This window comes from Terrapene carolina, unplaced genomic scaffold, assembly GCF_002925995.2.
Source record: "Terrapene carolina triunguis isolate 2854851 unplaced genomic scaffold, T_m_triunguis-2.0 Scaffold23, whole genome shotgun sequence".
Classification (NCBI taxonomy): domain Eukaryota; kingdom Metazoa; phylum Chordata; order Testudines; family Emydidae; genus Terrapene; species Terrapene triunguis.
The window spans coordinates 26,584,714-26,607,809 of NW_020664374.1; the positions used below are offsets into that span (position 1 = coordinate 26,584,714).

Below are 23,096 nucleotides of genomic sequence, written 5' to 3' on the forward strand. Positions count from 1 at the left end.
TGAGTGGGGGTGCTGGGACACATGGGGATGGGGGCAGATGTGCCTGACTGATTGGGAGACGCTAGGGGTCTGCCAGGGTCTGCATGGGTAGGCTTCCCAACTCCCTAACAATCCCTCCCCTCCCCAAAAATGTTCCATACTTCTCCCACCTATACCCAATCACCCTCCAGGTTCACTCCCAGGCTCCTTCCCAGCAATGACTTCCTTCCCCCTCAGCTCCTCCATTACCCTGATTCCCCCCAAGCCTTTGCACTGCTTCTGAGGGGTTCAGGAAATACATTTCTGTATTGTAGTTTGAATGAATTATTACTCAATGTTCTGTATTAATATGCCTAATAAGGAATCTATTTGTCAAAAAACATTTCCTGAATCCTTTTGTTGTCTGTATTACAGACATACTTGTTGACAGGTATTTTGAAATAAATTACCAAAATAATTAAAACTGGCATGATTATATTGTGTTATTTTGACAAATATATGCAGTCAATACTATCTCTATTAGCAGAATTGCTTACTATCTTAAGGTGCTCAGATACTATGGTGATGAAGAACTTGTAAAAACCTATTATTTATAGGTTTATTATAATTGTTTATATATAGTTTCATTTCCCCCCACTACTGGAAGTTTAACCTAAATTAATGTGTTGGCTTTGCCTGCGCTCTTATAGATGTAGAAGACACTATTTGTTCCATGGCACCAGCAAAGCATAGCATTTCAGGGCCCAGAGACCGGCTTACTTCCTCTGGAATTATTTGTGTAGCTCGTCACAAAGAAAAGACTAAAAACAGCAGTAGTAAGGGGACAGATTAAGAGTCTCCTACTTCTGAAATGGATACCATGAAAATCCTTTCACTGAGATAATGGCAATTTTTCTGTATTTTATAAACAAATGTTACTTATAGCATCCTTAGAAGTCTTATTATAGCAAATGACCCATCAAGCCTTTCCATTATAATTTATCAAAAGTTTATATAATCTCTGCCATATATAACAACTCTGGATTTAAACTTGACAATATTTCAGTCCAGAAGCAACTAAAAAAACAAATCTAAAAACCAAGAATAGAATTGGCAGGTCAATTCTCTGACTGCACTGAGTATTACTATATAGCTAAATATATTTCTATTTAATTAAAATTGCAGGTACAAACGAACACTATAGTACAGATGACAATCATTAAATATGAAGGGATCTCAACACTACTGAGTAAAACATCAATCAGCACATTTTTATTAAGGAGGCAACCAATTCCTTGAAGATAAATAGATCTGTGCTAGAGGAGCTGTTAATTGATACACATTTCAGTTTAGAATATCAATACAAGTGGGAGAATGGACATATCCCTAAGGAAATTTATAATTCACAGGCAGGCAACATCCTCAATAGTAAGGCTGTCCAACACTTTCTATTGTAAGTCCCTATTTTCAGATGCTTATCCTTTTGCCAAATTATTATGCTGAAATTTTCCATGCTGGGTGTCTGCCTCAGTCAACCTCACTTTTTTTTGGCAAGTTTCAGCTAAAAAACAGCCATAAACAAGAACAAGATTAGGGAAAAAGTAAGTTTTGCTCATGTTAAAAAAAATCTTAGTTGTTTCACTGAGAAACTCTATTGCCTCCAGGCTTTGGAGCAAGGGCTTGAAATTTGGTTGGGGTGGGCAGGGAGTGTCACCCTGGTCTTAGAGCTGCACCTTTTGTAGTCCCCATGAACGTCCACCCAAATTTCACCAAGTTATGAGCCTCTTAAAATAAATTAAATAAATAAATAAATAAAATCACAGCTTGAACATGCTCATTAGAGACTTGCCAGAGTTTGGAAGCTAAATTCTCTGAAGATCCCATTTGCACTCAGCATGCTCCATCCCCTTAGAGCTGCCTTGTGCCAACTGGACTGTACATATGCCATTCCCACAGAGTGACTGAGCATGCGCCATACTAGCAACGCAAATGCTGAGCAGGTGTTTCTCTGCAATTGCTCCTCCTTGTTTCTGTAGCACTGGGCACAGGAATTAAGAGCTAAGACGGTCTCCTCTCCTTTCAATGCCTCTGCTTGCTGGCACCGAGATAGCACAGAAGAGAAGGAAGAAGCAACCATACTGGAATATGGAGTGCTGATGACAGTGGGGAGGGATCAGGAGCTGGTTTGAACGGTAGGAATAAACAGGACCAAAAGGTGGTATAAGCAAGCATATGGGGGATTGGGGCCTAAACTGTGGAGAAGAAGGGAACTAGAAAGGAGCACAAGGTACAGAAGAATCAGACCACTAGAGCACATTCCTTTCCAGAACCTAGAACTGAATCAGAGTCTCTACATTCATCTGCTACGACAAAAAACTGTGTAACCCAAAATGTGTCCACATCTAGAACAATAGCCTATTAATGCTACCAGTTATTCAATTAGCTCAAAGTGGTAGAAGTCTATGCTGTGGATGTAAAGGCCCAAACCCTGAAGACTACCTAAATTGGGGTCAATATGGTTCCACATCACAGAATTTCTGGGGTTTTTTAAAGTTTTTTTTTAAATTCAGAAATTATGTAAAAACGTGTTAGAACATCATTAAGGTTGTAAAGTAAGCACTTAAAAGTTAGCAAATGCCAGAATTAAGGCTATGAAATTTTGATTCGACTCCCTTGTACAAGCATTATGATATAGCCGATTACCTGACCACATACTTCTTCCCCACAGGACCCTTGTGTCATTCAATGAATGGGCCATGTGATCTTTAGGTGGCACTCAGCCTTGCAGTACTGGCCACCCCTGGCAGTACTGCTTGTGAAAACATACTGGGGCACTCAGGGTGTCAGATGACAGTTTAGATTTGTTTATTTTTGTTGGCATGATTCGTGAGCTTTCATGCCCAAATGAAGGCACTGAGATGCTGCCTGTCTAGCAGGGCCGGCTCCAGGCACCAGGCAACCAAGCACATGCTTGGGGCGGCACCTGTTAAGGGGCGGCCAATCATGGGGTGGCGGCGCGGCATTCCGCGGGGGGGGGGGGGGGGGCCCGGGGGCGCGGGCGCCGGCGGGGGGGGGGGCGGGGCGGGCGGGCTCCGGCGGCACGGCGCTCGGGGGGGGTGGGGGTGGGGGGCTCGGCGGGGCGGCGCTTTTTTTTGCTGCTTGGGGCAGCAAAAAAGTTAGAGCCGGCGCTGCTGTCTAGACTTGGTTGCCTGTGAAAGGCCACTATTTCAGGTAAAATTCCGCCCCACCCCCAGTTAAACTGACCACTTGACAAACAGCCACGTTTATCTTCAGCAGTGATACCATGTTAAAACATTGATTTTAATATCTTCTAGGCTGCCCTAACTACTCCACCCTTTGTCTACCTACTCTCACTTTGGCTAACACTGGTGTAGATATGCATAACATGACTCTCTCATTCTTACATGTTTTGATGAGCAGGGAAATATTTACTAATGTTGGCATTTAAAGTATCATTACTGGTTAGTGAGTTAGCACGCAGCTATATAAGCAGCTACTGAATTCAGCTAAATATTTTCTGTTCCTTAATGACTGCTGGAGAAACGTGAAAATATTGTTTGAGAGTTCCATAAGATACCGGTCTTCTTTCCGGTAAGAGTTAAGTCTTTAAAAATGTTCAGCCATTTTTAAACAGCTATAATCCAAAAGTCACGTGCAGAATTTAACCAAATGTAAACATTGTTAGTCCTCCCCAACATCAACCAGAAAAGTCTTTCCTAACTCAAAGTAGGGAGGTAGGTGAGGAGAGTGTTAAATGAGACACAGGCGGCAGGTTTGTATAATTTTTGGTGGTGCTCAGAATAGGTCCAAGTCCCACCCTCCCTCCTGTCCAATGGGGGCAGCGGGAAGAGGCGCCGGCTGAGGGATGTGCTGGCCGCGGCTTCCCGCCGCCCCCATTGGCCCGGGACGGTGAACCGCGGCCAGTGTGGGCCGCGATCGACCGAACCTGCCGCGTCAGCAGGTAAATAAACTGGCCCGGCCCGCTAGGGTGCTTATCCTGGCAAGCCGCGTGCCGAACGTTGCCGACCCCTGGTCTAGACAGTATTTGGTCCTGCCAAGAGGGCAGGGGACTGGACTCGATGACCTCTCGAGGTCCCTTCCAGTCCTAGAATCTATGAATTCAAGCTAGGAGACAACAGAAATCACAGTAATAGGATTTAAAATTTTGTGATATATTCGGAGGCAAATATGAGAATATTTTCTCACTACACATTTGAGTAAATAATGGAACACCTATTTAACTGCTGTACATTTTTAACTCCACCACTACTGCTAACAGAAAAGGTTGTTTCATCAGATAAACATGACTCCAGATTAGAGACAATCTCATCCAATTTGGGATTCAGTTAGGAAGTCTTAAAATAAAGAGTAAATTGTGATGATCCACAGTACTACGGTTTCTCATTTACGTATACACTAGAGTTACCTAGCATCCTAAATTTCAAGGAAGAGAAGGAAGGATTTTTTGGCCTTTTTTTATACCAAAATCCAGGATAACTCTTGTGCTTTTTATTGCTTCTTGCTCAGATAGTGTGCCTGAACTAGACACATCCAGCTCCTTACTGAATTCTTTGGCAGAGGGCTGCAAGATTGTTTCCACTTGTGTGAGGACTTCAGTTTACTTCCCATTTCTATTCGGAGTCGCAAAGATAGGGAGATTGAACAGAGACTATTCTAATAGATCTCTTTGAGAGTCAGAGGTCTGGAAGTGCCTGGACTTCTCAGAACTTGCTTTCCTTGGAGGTTTGGTTCCCTTCTGAGGTCCTGCTTATCCAGCCTTTTGAAGAATGTCTGGATTATAGGTGCCCCTGTTGAGGCACTGGAGGAAAAAGGATTTTTGCTCAGGTAAGTAGTTCCCATGATGAGATACTTAGGGATGCGAGCTAGTGGAGAGAGATTGCCCATAGAAAAGGAAATTTTACACTAGGAGATATTTCCCACTTCTAAAAGCATGGATCTGAAACTAAGGTCTTAATAGAGGGATCCCAGTTGATGGACCGATGACCTATTGCTTGCACTTAAGGGGAGGAAGGACATTGGGGTGGGCCACTCCAACAGGTGGAGATGAAGGCCCCTTTATAGTATTTCATGCATCTGCTGAAGGTCCTTAGTAGTATTTCATGCATCTTTGGGGCTCCATATGGTGGTGCTCTCCCACTGGGGATAGTGAATAGGCAACAGTAGCTGTACTACAGGCCCAGATTGCTAAAGCAGGTTTGGCTTTGTTTCGATAAGCCACCCGGTCAGTGTTCCAGGCTAGGGAAGCCCACGGGTAAAATTTTCAAAAAGTTCTTGAGTCCCATTTTCAAAATAATGGGAATTATTTAGTAGCCTATGTCCCATTGACTTTCAATAGGACTTAGGGTATGTCTATGCAAGGATTAAAAAACCCATGGCTGGCCAGGGTCACCTGACTCAGACTCACGGGGCTCAGACTCTGTGGCTGAAAAACTGCTGTGTAGACATTTGGGCTCAGGCTGAAACCTAAGCTCTGGGACCCTGTGAAGAGAGAGAGAGAGTCCCAGAGCCTGGGCTCCAGCCCAAGCCCAAATGTCTATATTGCAATTTTACAGTCCTGCAGCCTAAGCCCTGTGAGGCCACGTCAGCTGACGGGCCAGCCACGGGTGTTTAACTGCAATATAGACTTACCATAAGGCGCTTTTGAAAATTTTACACTGCTCCACAGATCCTCCTTTCTCTATTCCCACTTTATCTTTGCCACATCAGAAGGGAACAAAAGGACACCGAGACTACTCCCCCTTCTACTCTAGGAAGTGGCGATGGTCACTAGCTCCTGACCGCAGAAAATGCAAAAATCTGTTCATGTGTTCTGTGATGTATCCAATAGGAGTTTTAGGGGTACACAGTGCACAAGAAGAAGAATCTAAGGGCTTGTCTACACTGGCAATTTATAGCGCTGCAACTTTCTCGCTCACAGGTGTGAAAAAACACCCCCTTGAGTGCAGCAAGTTTCAGCGCTGTAAAGCGCCAGTATAGACAGCGCTGTTCCATGACTAGATGAGCCACGTTAAAGCGTTGCCATGGCCAGTGTAAACTAGCCCTCAGATACGTATCCTTTAAAGAAAGAATAAATCCCCTTAACATCTTCTTAGAAAGCCATTATTTCCAGGAGTGCATCTCTGCTGATTCACTTGCAGCATCTGTTTGAGACAAGGTCATTTGCATGAGCTCCAGCCAGAAGCAGAAAATGTTTCCATTTTAGAGAATGGGAGGAAATAACTGAAGCAAGCAAGAATGATTACGCTGCATAATACTGGAATGATTACAAAAGGTGGGTCATGTGAAATATATAAGAACCAATATATTTTGTGTTTTAACAAGTTATATACAGAGCTAATAAACTTAAATCCAGCATCATCAGAAAAGCTTTAGAATACTATTAAGTAGCATTACAAAAAATAAAAATAAAAAAAATCAAGTTTACTTTCCTGATTGATGATGAAAAAAATACCACCAGAAGGTTATACACTGCAGATGGTTAGGATTCCATCAGCACTACTGCCTATAACAAGGAATGCACATCCAATTCAGCTACATGGAAGTAAGTTATTTCATAAAACAGAGAAGCAAATGTGTGCAGCCAACATATGCCTAATGTTTTCCTAATTTTTCCACAATTTTAATGTTTAGTAAGATGTATACAATTAAACATTTCCCTATTATGCTTTTCATAACTCCGCCAACTTCCCATTTGTTAATCAATTTAAAATTACATGTCTAGAAACCTTGGATAAATACCAGTAAGGAATTGCAGTAACATCTCTCAATAATATACTCCAGGGATTGGCAACCTTTGGCATCCAGCCCGCCAGGGTAAGCCGTCCCAGGCCAATGGGGGCTGCGGGAAGCGGCGCGGACCCAGGGATGTGCTGGCCGCCGCTTCCCGCCGCCCCCATTGGCCTGGGACGGCAAACCGCGGCCAGTGAGAGCTGCGGCCAGCCGAACCTGCGAACGTGGCAGGTAAACAAACCGGCCCGGCCCACCAGGGGGCTTATCCTGGCGGGCCGCGGGCCAAAGGTTGCTGATCCCTGATATACTCTATAAAAAACTATCTTCAGAACGCTTACTGAAAATATTATAAAGCATCAAATATTTTGTACAGTACCTGTTTACTGTTAATACTGTAAACACCACCAGGTTATCAGACAATTAAGATATGCAGACTATCAAATCTGAAGTCGCAAATTCCCATAGACAAGTGATCAGTAAAATACACTTTCCAGACTAACTTCCACCTTCAAGTATTTTAGAAATATTTCAGTATAACTGAAAATTATTGAAATTATTACTTAACTATGCCACATAATTCAGTACAGCTCCCATGCACACAGAGAGATGTTGCCATACAAGTTGGGTCTCATGTGCAGCATAGGACAAAGGGTCCCAAGTACTGATATATGATATACAATATTATGTATCAGAGGGGTAGCCATGTTAGTCTGGATCTGTAAAAAGCAACAGAGTCCTGTGGCACCTTATAGACTAACAGATGTATTGGAGCATAAGCTTTCGTGGGTGAATACCCACTTCGTCAGATGCATGTAATGGAAATTTCCAGAGGCAGGTATAAATATGCGGGCAAGAATCAGTCTGGAGATAACGAGGTTAGTTCAATCAAGGAGGGTGAGGCCCTCTTCTAGCAGTTGAGGTGTGAACACCAAGGAAGGAGAAACTGCTTTTGTAGTTGGCTAGCCATACACAGTCTTTGTTTAATCCTGAGCTGATGGTGTCAAATTTGCAAATGAACTGAAGTTCAGCAGTTTCGCTTTGAAGTCTGGTCCTGAAGTTTTTGTGTTGTAGAATGGCTACCTTAAAATCTGCTATTATGTAGACACTTCTAGAACACAAAAGGCCCAGGAGTGGGGGAGAAAAAGTCTTAAATCCAAATATTCTCCTTCTACATGAGTGTTCATTTACTGAACAGAGCAGGACAGATAAAAATCAAAAAAATAAAAAAAAAATGGATTTTTTTATTTAAATCAGATTTTTTTGATAAAATGCTTTTTGAGGAAAGAAGCTATCTAAAGATAGTTTTGATTAAGATACATTATAGCTCAGATATCTCATCATGGAATAGGGATTATAAATTCTAATTCTATAGTATGAGAATATATTCATGTAATGTTTAAGAAAAGTTTTGTGAGTTCCAATAGTTCATGGATTAGGGACCCAATTTATGGGGTTCCAGGGGCTTCTGTATAGATTATTTCGGTTAATCTTTCTATCTACCCAATGGGACTCAGTGCTCAGTCTAGAAGATACCATCAGAGATGCTTAGTTTTGCAGTTCTCAAACTGTGGATTTGTGTCTCCAGAGATAACATGCTTGTTAACAACAAAAATGTTTTTAAAATAAATAAATAATATACAGAGGTGAGAAATAACATACCTCAACCCTATTGTCCCTCTGCAAATTTGTGTACACAGAGTCAATCCCTTACCTCTCTCTAAAATTGCAAAGTTTCAAAAAGTTCAATGAATAGTAGATTGTTGGGGGGCGGAATAGATCTGGACAAGGAGAAGAAGTCTCGAGATAATGTGAAAAGGGAGGGACAAGCAGTAGAAACAAAAGTGAAACTGTTTGAGCAGCATATTCCAGAAGTCTTGAAGTCTTTGCGAGTGTAGCCTTCATTGATTTGAGATCTACCATACCATTCTCTCACTAGAAGGGAAAACCTATAATGGCAGCAGGCTGTAAAAGAGACCCAGTTTGGGAATATTTTAATGAAGTTCCTCTACCTGTGGGTAAGACAGGTATGTGTGCAAAATGCAAACAGTGCAACAAAGAAATGCAACGCCTAGTTGCCCGAATGAAACAGCATCATGAGAAGTGTTCCTTCTTAGGAGGAAGCTGTGTTGAAGATGATGAAAGGAACATGTCTGAACATGCAGGATCTTCAGGTTGCTAAACTTTTTTATTTCATATTTCTTTCGTAAAGACTGCCTGTCTTCCTTCTGGACTGTTCTTGAATTCTCATGTTTGAGCAAAAAGTATAGTTGTTACTTTATGGTACTATCATTTTAGATGCAGTTGTGATAAAAAATACATAGCTGAAATAGGCAGATCTTCCTTTTACAAATTCACCTTTAAAGTAGTACTGAGTGTCAGTGAATACAAGTAATACTAAATGATCAATATGGTAATAATTAAATAACTGCATTGACTTATTTTGTTTAGGAGAATCCATCCTCAACATACAGGATTCTGAAGACTATCCACCTTCAAGATCAGCATCATTTTCTATAGTTTCAGAGTTATCTGCCAATGATACAGTGTTTCAGTATCATGTATGTCACATAGCCACAGTATATCACCTGTGGCAAAAAGAGAAAAAAAATCTCCATCATCCAGAAACAACGATAGACAAGTTTGTGATAAGAACCAGCAAGATTACAAAAAGAGGTAATTGATGAAAAAATTGCCCGGTTTGTTTATGCAACAAACTCTCCTTTCCATATGATTGAGAACCCACACTTCATTAACATGGTTCAATCATTAAGAGCAGATGTCACAGCCAAATTGTTGGATAAAGTGTATGAAAGAGAAATTGAGCAGTGTGCAAAAGGTCTAGAGGGTAAAATTGTTAACTTGAGTCCTGATGGGTGGAGCAATGTCCACAATGATCCTGTTGTATGTGTTGTGTGACAACAGAAGAAGGGAATGTCTTCCTTACAGAAACAATTGATACATCAGGAAATGCACACACAGCAGAATACTTACAAGAAGTAGCAGTAAAAACTATAACAAACTGTTAAAAATTCAAATGTCTAGTACGCAGCTTGGTCACAGACAACGCTGCAAATGTATCCAAGATGAGAAGAAATTATTTAGAAGAGAATCCCAAGCTAACAACATACGGTTGCAGTGCTCATTTGATGCACCTCCTAGCCAAAGACTTCAGTGTTCCAGAAATAAAGGCTAATGTTATTGAAATTGCAAAACACTTCCGTAACAATCACTTTACAGCAGCTGCTCTGAAAAAACGTGGGATGAATCAAGTTAACTCTCCCACAAGACATGTGATAGAACTCAGTAGTGGACTGTTTTGAGCACTGTCTGAGGAACTGGCCTAATCTGATGACAGTTTGTGAACAAAATCATGAAAAAAAATGTATGGCACTGTCACAGCCAAAGTTCTGAACATTGGGCTTAAGAGAAATGTTGAACACATGCGGAATACCCTGAAGCCTATTTCTGTAGCCTTGAACAAAATGCAGGGAAATAGCTGTTTTATTGCTGACACTGTTGAAATCTGGAAAGAACTCAGTGAGATCTTAAAAAGAGAAATATGCAATAACAGAGTTAAATTACAAGCATTAAAAAAAAACGAATGGGACAGTGTCAAACCTTAACAGCTGAAGAAGAGGAGTTGGCTACGACATGGACATCCAGCAATCATCCCTCCATAATGCCAACTATAATAAACTTCAGAGCTAAGGGTGAACCATTCATGAAATATATGTTTGCTGATGATGTTTTAAAGGAAGTCACACCAGTGAACTGGTGGAAGTCACTTAAGCACTTGGATTCAGAGACTGTTGAAGTGATCATCTCACTTTTAATAGCAATAGCTTCTTCTGCCAGTGTAGAAAGAATATTTTCTTCCTTTGGACTAATTCATTCCAAATTCAGAAATTGTTTGGGACCTGAAAAAGCAGGAAAGCTTGTTTTTCTTTTCCAGATTATGAACAGGAAAATGAAGGTGAAGACAACTGAGTTAGCAGCAGAAGCCAATATTTTAAGTTTCTCGTGTTGACCTGGCTGATGATGTCGATTAATTTTTTTTTTAAATATTTCATTTAACTATTTTAGTTAAAAATAATCTTAACAAAAACAAACCTGATTTTAAAAACTTGAATGTTTAACTAAATTCAAAAATTCATATGCTTGTTTTGTTAAAATATTATATGTTTGCTGTTGAAGAAAAAAAATCCAGAATACATAATATTGTTGTTTTAGTTAAATAAAATAATTTAAATGTCTGTCTGGTGATGTTCTCCTCCTAATACAACATGGCAAGAAAATCCTCCAAATATTAATGATTAACCTGTTGAATTGGAGATATTTATGAAGTCATTGGGAGGTGAACTATCTGCTTCAATTACCTTTGCTAAATGAAATAACCAAACAATCATTCATTTTCTGATATAGCTGTAAAACTAACCTGACAAGTTTTCAAAATAAATCACTTAAAAAATGTATAGTGGGTACCCTTAAAAATGAAACCTACATCTATCTGAGTTGTGAAGAATATGTATTAAGGTTATAACAACCAACAAGAATGCATTTTTATGTAGAAATCCATGATTAAATCAAGTCTTCCTGACTAGTGATTTAAATCATGATTGAAATCAATTTGATTTAAATCAAATCCACCCTGCTGGGAGCCCAGCTCCGAAGGCAGAGTCACCGTCAGCACCAGTGCAGAAGTAAGGATAGCATAGCATGGTACTGACATCCTTACTTCTGCGCTGCTGCCTGCAGAGCTGGGCCCTCAGTCAGCAGCCGCCATTCTCCGGTCGCCCAACTCCAAGGGCAGCAGCGCAGAAGTAAAGGGTGGCATGGTATGGTATTGCCACCCTTACTTCTGTGTTGCTGCTGGCAGAGCGTAGAAGTAAGGGTGGCAATACCGCAACCCCTCTAAAATAACCTTGTGACCCCCCCTGCAACACCCTTTTGGGTCAGGAACCCCAATTTGAGAAACACTGGTCCCCATGAAATCTGTATAGTATAGGGTGAAAGCACACAAAAGACCAGATTTCATGAGGAGAGACCAGATTTCACGGTCTGTGATGCGGTTTTCATGGTCATAAATTTGGTAGGGCCCTAGTTATGATAATAATGATGACTAGAAATATCACCAGCCCTATTACATTTCAGTGATACCTGTACAAACTTATCATATTTTGTTTTACCAGACAGTTGTTGTGATGCTTTGAGGCCACGAAGAAATCCAATTTTATGTCTTGAATGCAAATATTCCAAAGTGGTCATTTTAACGTGTTGATGGTATCATTGGTTATCCCTATTTCTATGATAACGGCACCATTTGACTGCTCCACATCACACCTTATCTTGAAGAAGACACAGTAAGCCTTCAAATGATGTATGATGTGCATGTGTGTAGAGAGGATACATTAAGTTGACCAAATCCGTGGTGTGTGCCACTCACCTAACACATTTATCACAACCACCGTACAAAAAAGGGAAATGACCAGAAGTTTCTTTTTAATACATGTTCATACTATTGGGGATTTATATTTCTTAGCATAATGAAAACATAAATCCACATATTTTACAGTTTTTATGTTTTTTCCTGGATCACATATTATAAAAAAGTAAATAAAGAATAAAACAAATTGAGTGTGAGCCAGTTTTTTCACAGCATTTTATCAGGACTGATAAAAGCTCTGTCTTTAGGACATGTCTCTAAACACATGTAATGGGTGGGAAACAAGGTATTCAAAGCAAAGGAAGAATAAAAACTTAGAGTGGATTAGAGACAAAGATAGGCAGATTGAAGCACTTGTGTTTATTTTAACAGGAGGGGAAGTGCAAAAAATATAGAAAGCATATAAAAATTGCTGCAAGAGATGTTTTTTCCTGGACTACATTCATAAAAAGAAAAGTAAGTCTGATTTCTTTTGCCGCTTTCCTGTCAACGGTCTACTGCCACTTCCCAGGCATCTAATCCCTACAGCAACTGAGAATATGGATAGCAATCTCTAGGGTGGACTTCAGGAAGTCCACAAAAATCACAATTCAGGTTTTTAATAAAGTGCTCTAAGAATCTTCTCATCCAACCACACAACCAATCTTCCATTTTTACACTATACTGTCAAACTACTGAACTATGATTACAGTGTTATGTTGGTCATTGTAAGACAGTACATAGGGGTAAATAAAAAAAAAAATCCCAGCTTGTTGGATCAACTTATTTGGTAAAACTTGACACATGATTTTACGAAGTCTACTTACTATGCAAATTATATTTGCAAGCAATTGAACTTTAGTGCACTAATTCTATCATTTTTAAAAACTTGTTTTAAATTTTGGAAAAAGTCTGTTCACCTGTTGGATCTGGGTCAATTAAAACATTCAGTAAACTGAAGAACAGACATATGTAGTGGGATCTATCAGGTCTAATATATGTACAAGAGGAGACAGGATCAAGGAAAAAGATTAAGGGGAAAAGAAAGGTAAAACACTAAAGATGCAGTGTTACAAAAATTTTGGATTATAATACCTATACCAGCATCATACATTTCTTCTTTATCCAGAATATCTATGTATTCTTCAACTTTAGCATATTTCTTTCAGTTTTTCATCCCACTAATAAGAAAGCTGCATCAATGGCAAACTTCTGAAATCAAAGTGCCTGGTAGACATTAAACAGTGATTCTCAACCAGAAGTACATGTACACTTGGGGGTACTCAGAAGTCTTTCAGGGAGATACATCAACTCATCTACATATATGCTTAGTTTTAGAACAGGCAACATAAAAAGAACTAGCAAATCCAGTGCAAACTAAAATTTCATACAATCACTTGCTTATAATGCTCTATATACTATACACTGAAATTAAGTACAATATTTATATTCCAATTGATTTATTTTATAATGATATAGTAAAAATTAGAAAGTAAGCAATTTTTCAGTAACAGTGTGCTGTGACACTTGTATTTTTATGTCTGATTTTGCAAGCAAGTAGTTTTTAAGTGAGGTGTAACTTTGGGGTACGCAAGGCAAATCAGACGCTTGAATGGGGTACAGTACTCTAGAAAGACTGAGAGCCACTGCATTAAAATGTTAACATCAGAACCCGATCTTCTAAGTATTTATTGATACTAGAATGAGGCTACAGCCAAGATATCTACTTCATGAAGAATAAGCAGACAGAACAGGACATTCAATACCACAGAGGTTTCTGCATGTATGTCAGGCCAAAATTTGTTCAATTTAGGACAGGTATGTGACAAATTTGCAGACAATTGCTGGCATCTTCAGCATTTGCTCTCCTTTGCAAGACCTGCTTTAAATAAATTATCTGAGGTTCAGTAGAATCTCTTGAGGATCTTGTTCTGAAAATAATTTTGAGAAAGCACTTCTGACAGTCGAAATAAATTTCTGCCCCACCCTCCAAGAGGAATTTTTATTTTGTCTAACTCTCTCCTCATTTAGCTGTAATCCCTCACACACATGAATTGCCATTTGTCATCTATTTGTATGCAATCTCAGCAAAACCGTTATCATCAGTCTTTCACAAGAAAGTCTCATTTCCCATATTCTTATGGAGACAAGATAGCACAAAATATATATTGTTTTTAAAATGTGGAGCATGCAGAAGATATGTATTACACAGCCATTAAAAGGGCACCTTCAACTGAAAAAAAGTCACTAACCTCTGATTTTTTGCTACTGTTTGTTGCTGAAAATAAACATTCAATATTAGTTTGGTTACACTGTCCTAGGCAACTTTACTGCTTCCGCTGTATAATTTGCCCGTTTGGTTTTTGTGAGCCTTCCACACACCAAAGGGGGGGAGAAAATATAACTGCAAACCACAAACATTGGCAGACATTTTTGTTTTGTACATTTGTATCATTACCCCCAATGAAAAGTTCAAAAAGGTGCCCAAGAAAAAAATAATATGGAGGCTCTGATACACAAAAAGGAAACCTCTCCATAGGGTTTATTCTCCATTATGTATGTTTTATTGGATTATTTGACAAAAATCAATGTCTTTCTTGATATATTAAAGCTGGACACATTACCTGGTTCAACTACAACAAGAAATTATTCCAGATTCTTAATATTAATTAAAGGTCATCTTACATTTTTGGAAAGATGTTTCTAAAAGTAAAAAGGTCACTAGACTCAACTACAGAAAGTGTACACAACACATTTAACATACCCACATTTTATTAAATTTGGAACTATATTATACTCATTAGTTTTGAACATTCACTAAAACTTACCAGCTTTAGATTTCAAAAAAATGTACTAAGCATAGAAAACATTGAGTTAGTAGTTTGATTGTTGGCTGTTATGGACCTGTTGCTGTAAAAGTAAAAACTTTTTTTTAAAAAAAAACCTCAATGTTACCCAACTTAGAGATGTACTGGTTACAAGTACAAGTTTTATTCTGAACTTTTGCTCAGTAAAAACGGTTTTAGGGGGTTCATGTTTATTATTTATTGTGTTTCCATATCAAAGGGGACATAAGGTGACATTGACAAGTCCTAATAATACACTACAGGACTCAAAAACTTGACTGGTTTGTTTCTGGATGGTGTCCCGCCACCTTAATATAGTTTCAGCAGGCCAGACTATAACGGGGCTACTCAACCTACTTCAAGTTAAGTACAAGTGTAAATCTTTGCAGGACTGGGGCAGCTGTCTTGAAATCATGGCACTCCGTTACATCCTAAGTAAGTCCACTTAAAGCTACAGGGTTAGAAGAGGCAATATTGAAAATAACATTTGGCCTGCAGAATCTTTATTATCTACGATAATGCAAAAAGCAAGAAAGGAATCTTGCCAGATTCCAAGACAAGTTTCTGCTTAGGAAAAAAACCTGTTATTTGTAAACTGAGAAAATATAATATAGAATCACAGACAAACAAAACACTACTTGCTACTTTTACGGAATTGCTTTTCAGATTAGAACTGTGTTTTAGGCTTGAAAAAAAACAACAGAGGCATAAAATGATTTTCTATGCACGCTTCAACTTAATATTGGTAGATTTTTAGGCCAAGAGAGAGACCATTATGACTACCTATATATGACCTCCTGCATAACACAGGCTATAGAACTTCACCCATTAAGTCCTGCATCATATTCAGAAAATTAACAGCCTGAACTAGAAACATATCAGAACCTGTCTTGATTAATAATTTCTCCAATACCGTCTACCATTATAATACACTACTTTTCTTGGATACTGAAAAATCTTTGCCAAGACCACCTGTGATGAAATACCCCAATATGAAGTTGTTTTGTTACAGTTGAACTAAACTAAGAAACCTGCTTTTTAGGAGACTTTCTAGATCAATAAGCATGGACAAGTTTATCAACACCTAAGACGAAGTGCCAGTTTGATAAAATCGCTTTTAGCTATACAATTTAGGCTATCAAGACTTTTCAATGTCGCCTACTTCAAGAGCTCCTTCAGCATCTTTTTCATCTTATTTGCAAACCAATAGTCTCAGGGCTTGTCTTCACTGCAGAGTTAACTTAAGTTGTAAATTGAGTGTTGCCCCTAACTCAAGTCCCAACCACACAAAAAAACACTAACTCAAGCTGACTGGCTTGATAGGGGCATAGGCTCCAGCTAACACAACTCTCAGCTGTTAATACAATAAGGCTACATTTACACCACAGCCAGGATCGACACACTGAGATCGATCCACCGGCGGTTGATTTAGCAGGTCTAGTGAAGACCTGCCAAATCGACAGCAGATCGCTCTCCAGTTGACCCCTGTACTTTACCCCCAACGAGAAGAGTAAGGTAAGTCGACAGGACAGTGCAGACCCCGCAGTAACTCAACGTAAGGTACGTCGACTCCAGCTACGTTATTCACATAGCTGAAGTTGTGCAACATAGGTCGACTTACCACGGTAGTGTAGACATAGCCTAACACCTGAGTTAGGTAGCGTGACATTTCACAGTGGCCATTCTCATTCTGCAGTAACGACACAGCTTCAGTCAAGTCAATAGTTATTTTTTCTTATAAGCCACACCACTATTATACAAGGCAGCAAGGATCCCTTGGTAATGCACAGCAGACAGAATAGTAGTACACCATGCCTGCAACCTCACTAATCACAAGTTCAATTCACAACTTAACCTGCAGAGTATAAAATGACACGAACAGAAGAGAGGGAGAATTTTTATTTTACAAGTAAAAGCCATAGTTCCACTTTATAATATAGATACTTAAAACATGGAATACAAACACTGTTTTTCTACCATATTTTATAAAATGAATAGAAGCTTTGCAAACAGAAACTTCAGGAGTTTTACTTAGGAAAAGAAAGCTTTTTATGTTATTCTACTGTAAGTAGAAAAAAAATCAGTAGTTTAACTATCAAAATAAACTCCTTTTAAAAAAAGGCATGTTTTCCATTGTAAGAGGGTTTAATTTAAAAAATACTCAAAACATAAACTGCTCATATATACCAGTTATAGGCTACCAGTCTACCAATTGACAATTCGTACTTTTTTCTTGTAGTACTGTATGCCCGAGCTAAAAACAAAGATTCTCTACTGATAGTTGATAAATCAGTAGTGAGATTTGTCCTATTAATGTTTATGTAAAATGAAAAAGTCATTGTAGAAAATCATACTGACAAGGCTTCAGCAACGAACATTCACTGCATAGCCTACTGTAATAATTAGAAAAGCAACTACCAGTTTTAAAGGATTCCTCAGTTTAAAATAGGATATAAGACAATTAGCAAACAATGTTAACTGACAATATCATTTAACAATCTTTATAGCTGCTTTTATGTAGACTTATAGAAACATTAGTACAGTGTCTTGCTTTACTTTATTAAGAACCACCTTTTAACTTGCCACATTTAGGCCATGCCACTTTTCCAAAGATAAAGGAACCGTACAGTACTTTTATGAAACTTTAAAACACAGTCACTCTTGGGCATATTTAACAGGAGCAAAAAAAGGGGAAAAAAATCTTAGACGGGGGAAAAGCTGATATGGGATTACAAGTCATGTCTGAAGGAAGTGTAAACACACCCTCAAACAGGAATTTCAAAACAGCAGCAAAGCATCTATATTAGGCGTAATTAGCGTCTCTGATATGTTTGACTGATTACAGAACACAACACACAGGAGCTCAAGTCTAGCCGGACAGAGCACAACCAGGCCATAGTTACCTCTTCTATGGCAGAGCCAAAACCACAACAGCAGCAGGCTGCAGAGTCAGCATGCCGAAGGGTGGAAGGAGGCGGTGGCAACTCTCCCACCTGCAATGACTTACACCAGAAACAGCCAGACAATAGTTGTGGCCCCGCGCAAGAAGCCACCTCCCGGTCACAGACTCACGCGGCATCACCAGGCAACCCCCACACCGCCTCCAAACACACAGAGACAAAGTTTTGCTGTCCAGGGGGGCACCACGCACCCATCGCCCCCTCCCCAGCCCGTCAGAGGAGCGGCGGGTTCCCCCCCCGGTCGGAGCCCACAAGGAACAGTCACCGCAGCCCAGCCCCCGGTTCCCCCCCGAAGCGCCAGCCCCGAGGCACCGATGCCCTCGCCCCCCTTCGCACCCGGGACCCCCCGACCGGCACAGTCTCGCCCCGCCCCCCCTTACCGTGCGCTGGGGGGCGGCGGCGGCAGCATGCCCAGCTCCCCCTCGCTCTACACGGGGGAGGGGCGGGGGCTGCCCGGGACGCCCCCCTCCTCCTGGGTCCCCACTGTCCGCTCGCGGAGGTGGGAACTGGTCTCCAGGCAGCGCGAGCTCAGAAGAGGGGGCGGGATGGGGGGGGGCTGTGGAACGCTGGGCGCGGCCGTAAAGCGCTTCCGGGATCCGGGCCGCCGGCCTGGCGACAAGGGGAGGGGCCCAGCCCGCTCTACCCAGGCGCCAACATGGCGCCGCCCAGGCCGGCTGGCCGCCGGCCCAGATATCGCGAGACTTGACGAGAAAAGGGCCAGCGGCGGCGTGCGGCGGGGATAATTAAATATGTGAGGGGTGGGCCAGGGGCTGGCTGGGCGCGCGTGCGGCGCAGCGAGCTGAGAGCGTTGGGCTAAGAAGCCGGGAGGAGGCCCTGCGTTCTGCACGTGCCCTGTTTGCGCGGCGGGACAGCGGCTGCAGGGGGCCTGGGGCAGCGCAGCGCAGTGCCAGCCGGGGGGTGTTAGTTGCAGCCCGGCCAGAAAAAATCACGTGCGAGTGAAGCAGCTTTAAGGCCTTGCTCAGCGGAATTGCGGTTCCCGCCTTGGGCCCTGCAGAGCCTGGGGGTCTCGCTGTTTTGTTTTTTTCCTTTTTCATTTTATGCTAGGGAAGGGTCGGCAACTCCCTTCCCTTAGGTGTGATACACACAGCCCCGCTCCAGCTGCAGGCCCACATTGGCAGAGCTGATTATAACCTGCACTCACCTACATTGGCCAGAACCATCACTTGCTGCTGCACTCAGCACCTTCTGGCCTTGGTGTGTGGATCTGGAAATGAAATCTTTGCAGGCTAACTGAAGTTTATGCAAATTTTGAGTTTGCTTTTAATTAAATCTATCCTGTATCTATTCCATTTGTTAGACCATTTATACCTCATTAAAGGAAGAAATCCTCTCTACAACTGTGTTTTAGCCTGGTATGCTAAGTGCAAATGGCACAATTTTAGAACAAGTTTTTCAGATGTTTTTTTCCACATTTTCTGTTTTCACTGCCAGGTTTGGAAAGGTCATTTTTTGATGTTCCAATTGCATCTTGATTGTTGCAGAATTCCTTATAGAGCTGATCCATGTTAATGATTTCCTTCATTCTGAGTGCTTCTGTTACAACTCAAGATTTGGCAAACAAAGCTTCTTATGGAGGCCAATTTCTAACATCATAATGATGTTAGAGGAGGCCCTGAACCAATTATTAATGTACAAATGCAAAGTCATAAAACTTAATAAAGTCTTGCTTTACCTTCACTTTTTGGTGTGGTAGTAGTTTTGCCGTCAGTTGTTTGGCTTTGAATTTAAAAAAAAGGACCTCTTTAGGTTCAGCATCTTCATCTTAACATGGGACATCTATATACACATCAATAATGCATAACTCTGATTCCTCCAACTTAGTTGGAGACACAAGCCACATTGTGAAAAAAACATATGTAAATGTCCATAATGCAGGAATACTCGCCATCTTTGGTGAACATTTTCTTTTAAGCTACTGGGCAAGACTCCCCTAGTGACTTGAAGTTGGCTGCAATTGCTGGCCAGTTTCTCAAAAGTCAGTTGACTGCTGGGTTAAGGGATAGCCAATTTGTATTCACATGTCACCATATTTCTTTCCATTCAATTTCAACAAAGAAAAAAACCTGAATGCTTCTCTGAGCTTTGCAGGGACAGAAAAATGGTTGTAAATTTTCAATAAAATCATTTTTGTGTCAATTGATAGCCCACAATACTTGCAGATGTGAGTGATTGGCTATGTGTATAGAGAAGTTCATCTCAATGCAATCATTTTCAGCACATAACAACTGATACACCAAGTTGTGTTTACCATAGTTCATATTTGCATTATCAGAGCATGCAGTAATACAATTAATGTTAAGCTAGTGTTTATCTAGGCTGGTCTTTATAACACAATGAATGCCTCTTGCAGATTCATCATAGTCTTCATAAAAATTGAGCAACTTGACTGAACACCATGTGACATGGTAAAGTATTCCAAGCACATCAGAAACATCTTTCTGTTCTCTTTACTTGAAGGGTCAGTTGCTATTGCAAAATACATAGGCTGTTTTGGTAGTGAGGGCAATAAATCCCATAAACAATTCCTCACAGACTTTGGGACCAAAACATTAGTCACTAATAGGCCTGCCTTGGTTCTTCCACAAGACAATTTGTTAACGTAGGAATCCCAAAAATATTTCGCTAGCAAGCTTATTGCCATAGTCCATGCTCTTCCAACTAAGACTGTGTTTAACTGTGTGGTAAACAGCTGCAATTTCACACTCTGCAATTCTGTCTCTTTCAGTGTTTGAAAAGACAAAGAATTTGCTAATATTTGTCAGACCTTTAATTTGTATGTTTTTCTCCTATAAGTTTTGCTTCTATGCCTGATGAATTCATTTGAATTCATCAGTGAATGTATGGCAGCACAAAGTACAAAAGGTTTTACCACAATTGCTACTGACAGGTTTTACCCAGCTGTATTTTTCTTCCCATTGATGTTTTTATATAGTCTCTTCACTTTCTTCTGTTTAGGCCCAGGACTGTCTGAAGTTCCCACTAATATTGCAAGGCAGCCAGGCTGCTGCATCTGGTCCCACTGGAGCTTTCTCTACGTGGGTGGCTCCGCCCGTAGATACAGAGTTGCAGGAACTGAGCCTGGACGTGACAAGTTGGAGCGTTCATCCCACTGTCCTGGCTAAATTCCAATATGGAGAATTACATTCGAGATCCCTAAATCTCCTTCCTCCCCTCTGCTGCAGTTGCTATTGCATAATTAGCTCCCTGTTCACATCCCATCCTAAATCACTATATGGTATTGTAGCTGAATGGCTGACATGTTCCACTCCAGAGCAGATGCAGTTTGGAGGTGAACAAAGTCCCTCCTGAGACAAACCCCAATACCCCTTTTTGAGGAGAAACTTCCACGGAGGCCGGTGAGAGTTTTGAGTGAGTGGCGGTTATAGAAATGGTACTGAAACTAAGGTCGGAAAAGACCTTGGGATCCTCCGGAATGGCAAGTCACGATTCCTGGAATGGGAAGCCAGGCCCAGCCCCACAGGACAGGAGCTGCAGAAACTATACAATCTCTTATTTAGTGTTTGTGACGGATTGGATCACAGAAACCCCCCTGGGAGCCACCAACTGATGTGCCAAGACTACCCCTGTTCCTATTTTCCCTGCCAGTTCAGGACTCCAGCACCCTGTCTTGCTGAGCCAGACACTCCCGTCTGCTCCAGCACAGACCCAGGGTCTGAATTACTTGCCCCAAAGCTGCAGGTTTACCTGAAAACAGCTCACAGAAGTATGCTTGTCTTTAGCACTCAGACGCCCAACTCCCAATGGGGTCTAAACCCAAATAAATCCGTTTTACCCTGTATAAAGCTTATACAGGGTAAACTCATAAATTGTTCGCCCTCTATAACACTGATAGAGAGATATGCACAGTTGTTTGCTCCCCCAGGTATTAATACATACTCTGAGTTAATTAATAAGTAAAAATGATTTTATTACATACAGAAAGTAGGATTTAAGTGCTTCCAAATAGTAACAGACAGAACAAAGTAAGTCACCAAAATAAAATAAAATGCGCACATCTATGTCTGATCAAACTAAATACAGATAAGATCCTCACCAGTTCCAGAATGCTCCCTTTTACAGACTAATCTCCTTTTAGCCTGGGTCCAGCAATCACTCACACCCCCTGTAGTTACCATCCTTTGTTCCAGTTTCCTTCAAGTATCCGGGGGAGGGGGGTAGTGGAGAGGCTCCTTCTTTAGCCAATTGAAGACAAAATGGAGGGGTCTCCCACGGGTTTAAATAGACTTTCTCTTGTGGGTGGAGACCCCCTCCTCACTCCTATGCAAAGTCCAGCTCCAAGATGGAGTTCTGGAGTCACCTGGGCAAGTCACATGTCCATGCATGACTCAGTCTTTACAGGCAGAAGCCATTGTCCACATGGTATCTTGTATGTCTCCAGGAAGATTTCTTATGTGGATTGGAGCATTCCAAGTTGCATTGTTCCCCAAATGCTTCCTGATCGGGTACTTAACCTTGCGAATTCCTTCCTAAAGAAGTGACCAAATGCCTCACAAAGCTTACTTAGAAATCAAGCAAGTATACATAACTTTGAACACATGAATGGTGCCTGCATACAACTAGGATGAACATAACCAGTAGATCATAACCTTTACATAGATATGTTACATGGCATATGTAGCAAAACCCTATTCCAGTTATATCATACATATGTTTATAAGCACAGCCCCCCCATAAAGCCTTATGGGGTACACTGTCACAGTGTTATTTTGCATTTGTGGAAAACATGGGGCTCTAGCCGTAGTAATAATATTTGTCCACCTACTTATGTTGTGTGCTGTAATGGGGCCAGAGTGTTTGCATAGGCAAAAAGTCATAATGAGGTTCCTGCTATTGCAGGGTGCATGGTGGCCACCTGGGCCCAAAGACATAAAGAACACTTGTGCGAGAAACACAGGATACGGCTTAATTTCTAAAGGGCATCAGCCCATGCTTTTCTTACTCTTGATATAGAGCCATACATAGCACTTGTTTGTCCTTAGACTGTGAGCCCTACAGGGTAGGGACTGATCCTTCTGGCTTCTCTGGCAAGTGCCTCACACTTTCTGCCACTGGGGTTTAGGTTCCTGTTAAAACCGAGGCAAGTTAATTAATCCCACA

The 23,096-nt window shown here is 41.0% G+C and overlaps 1 protein-coding gene across 1 annotated transcript in view; it reads right to left on the reverse strand.

The window, feature by feature from the left end:
• The window catches only part of LOC113405047 (TGF-beta-activated kinase 1 and MAP3K7-binding protein 3-like), a 66,309-nt gene extending 48,329 nt beyond the window's left edge, over positions 1 to 17,980 (reverse strand). Inside the window, exon 1 of the mRNA XM_026649923.1 lies at positions 17,901 to 17,980. The gene's annotated coding sequence lies outside the window, so the exon portion shown is untranslated. The remainder of the gene's footprint in view (positions 1 to 17,900) is intronic.
• Positions 17,981 to 23,096: the final 5,116 nt, after the last annotated feature.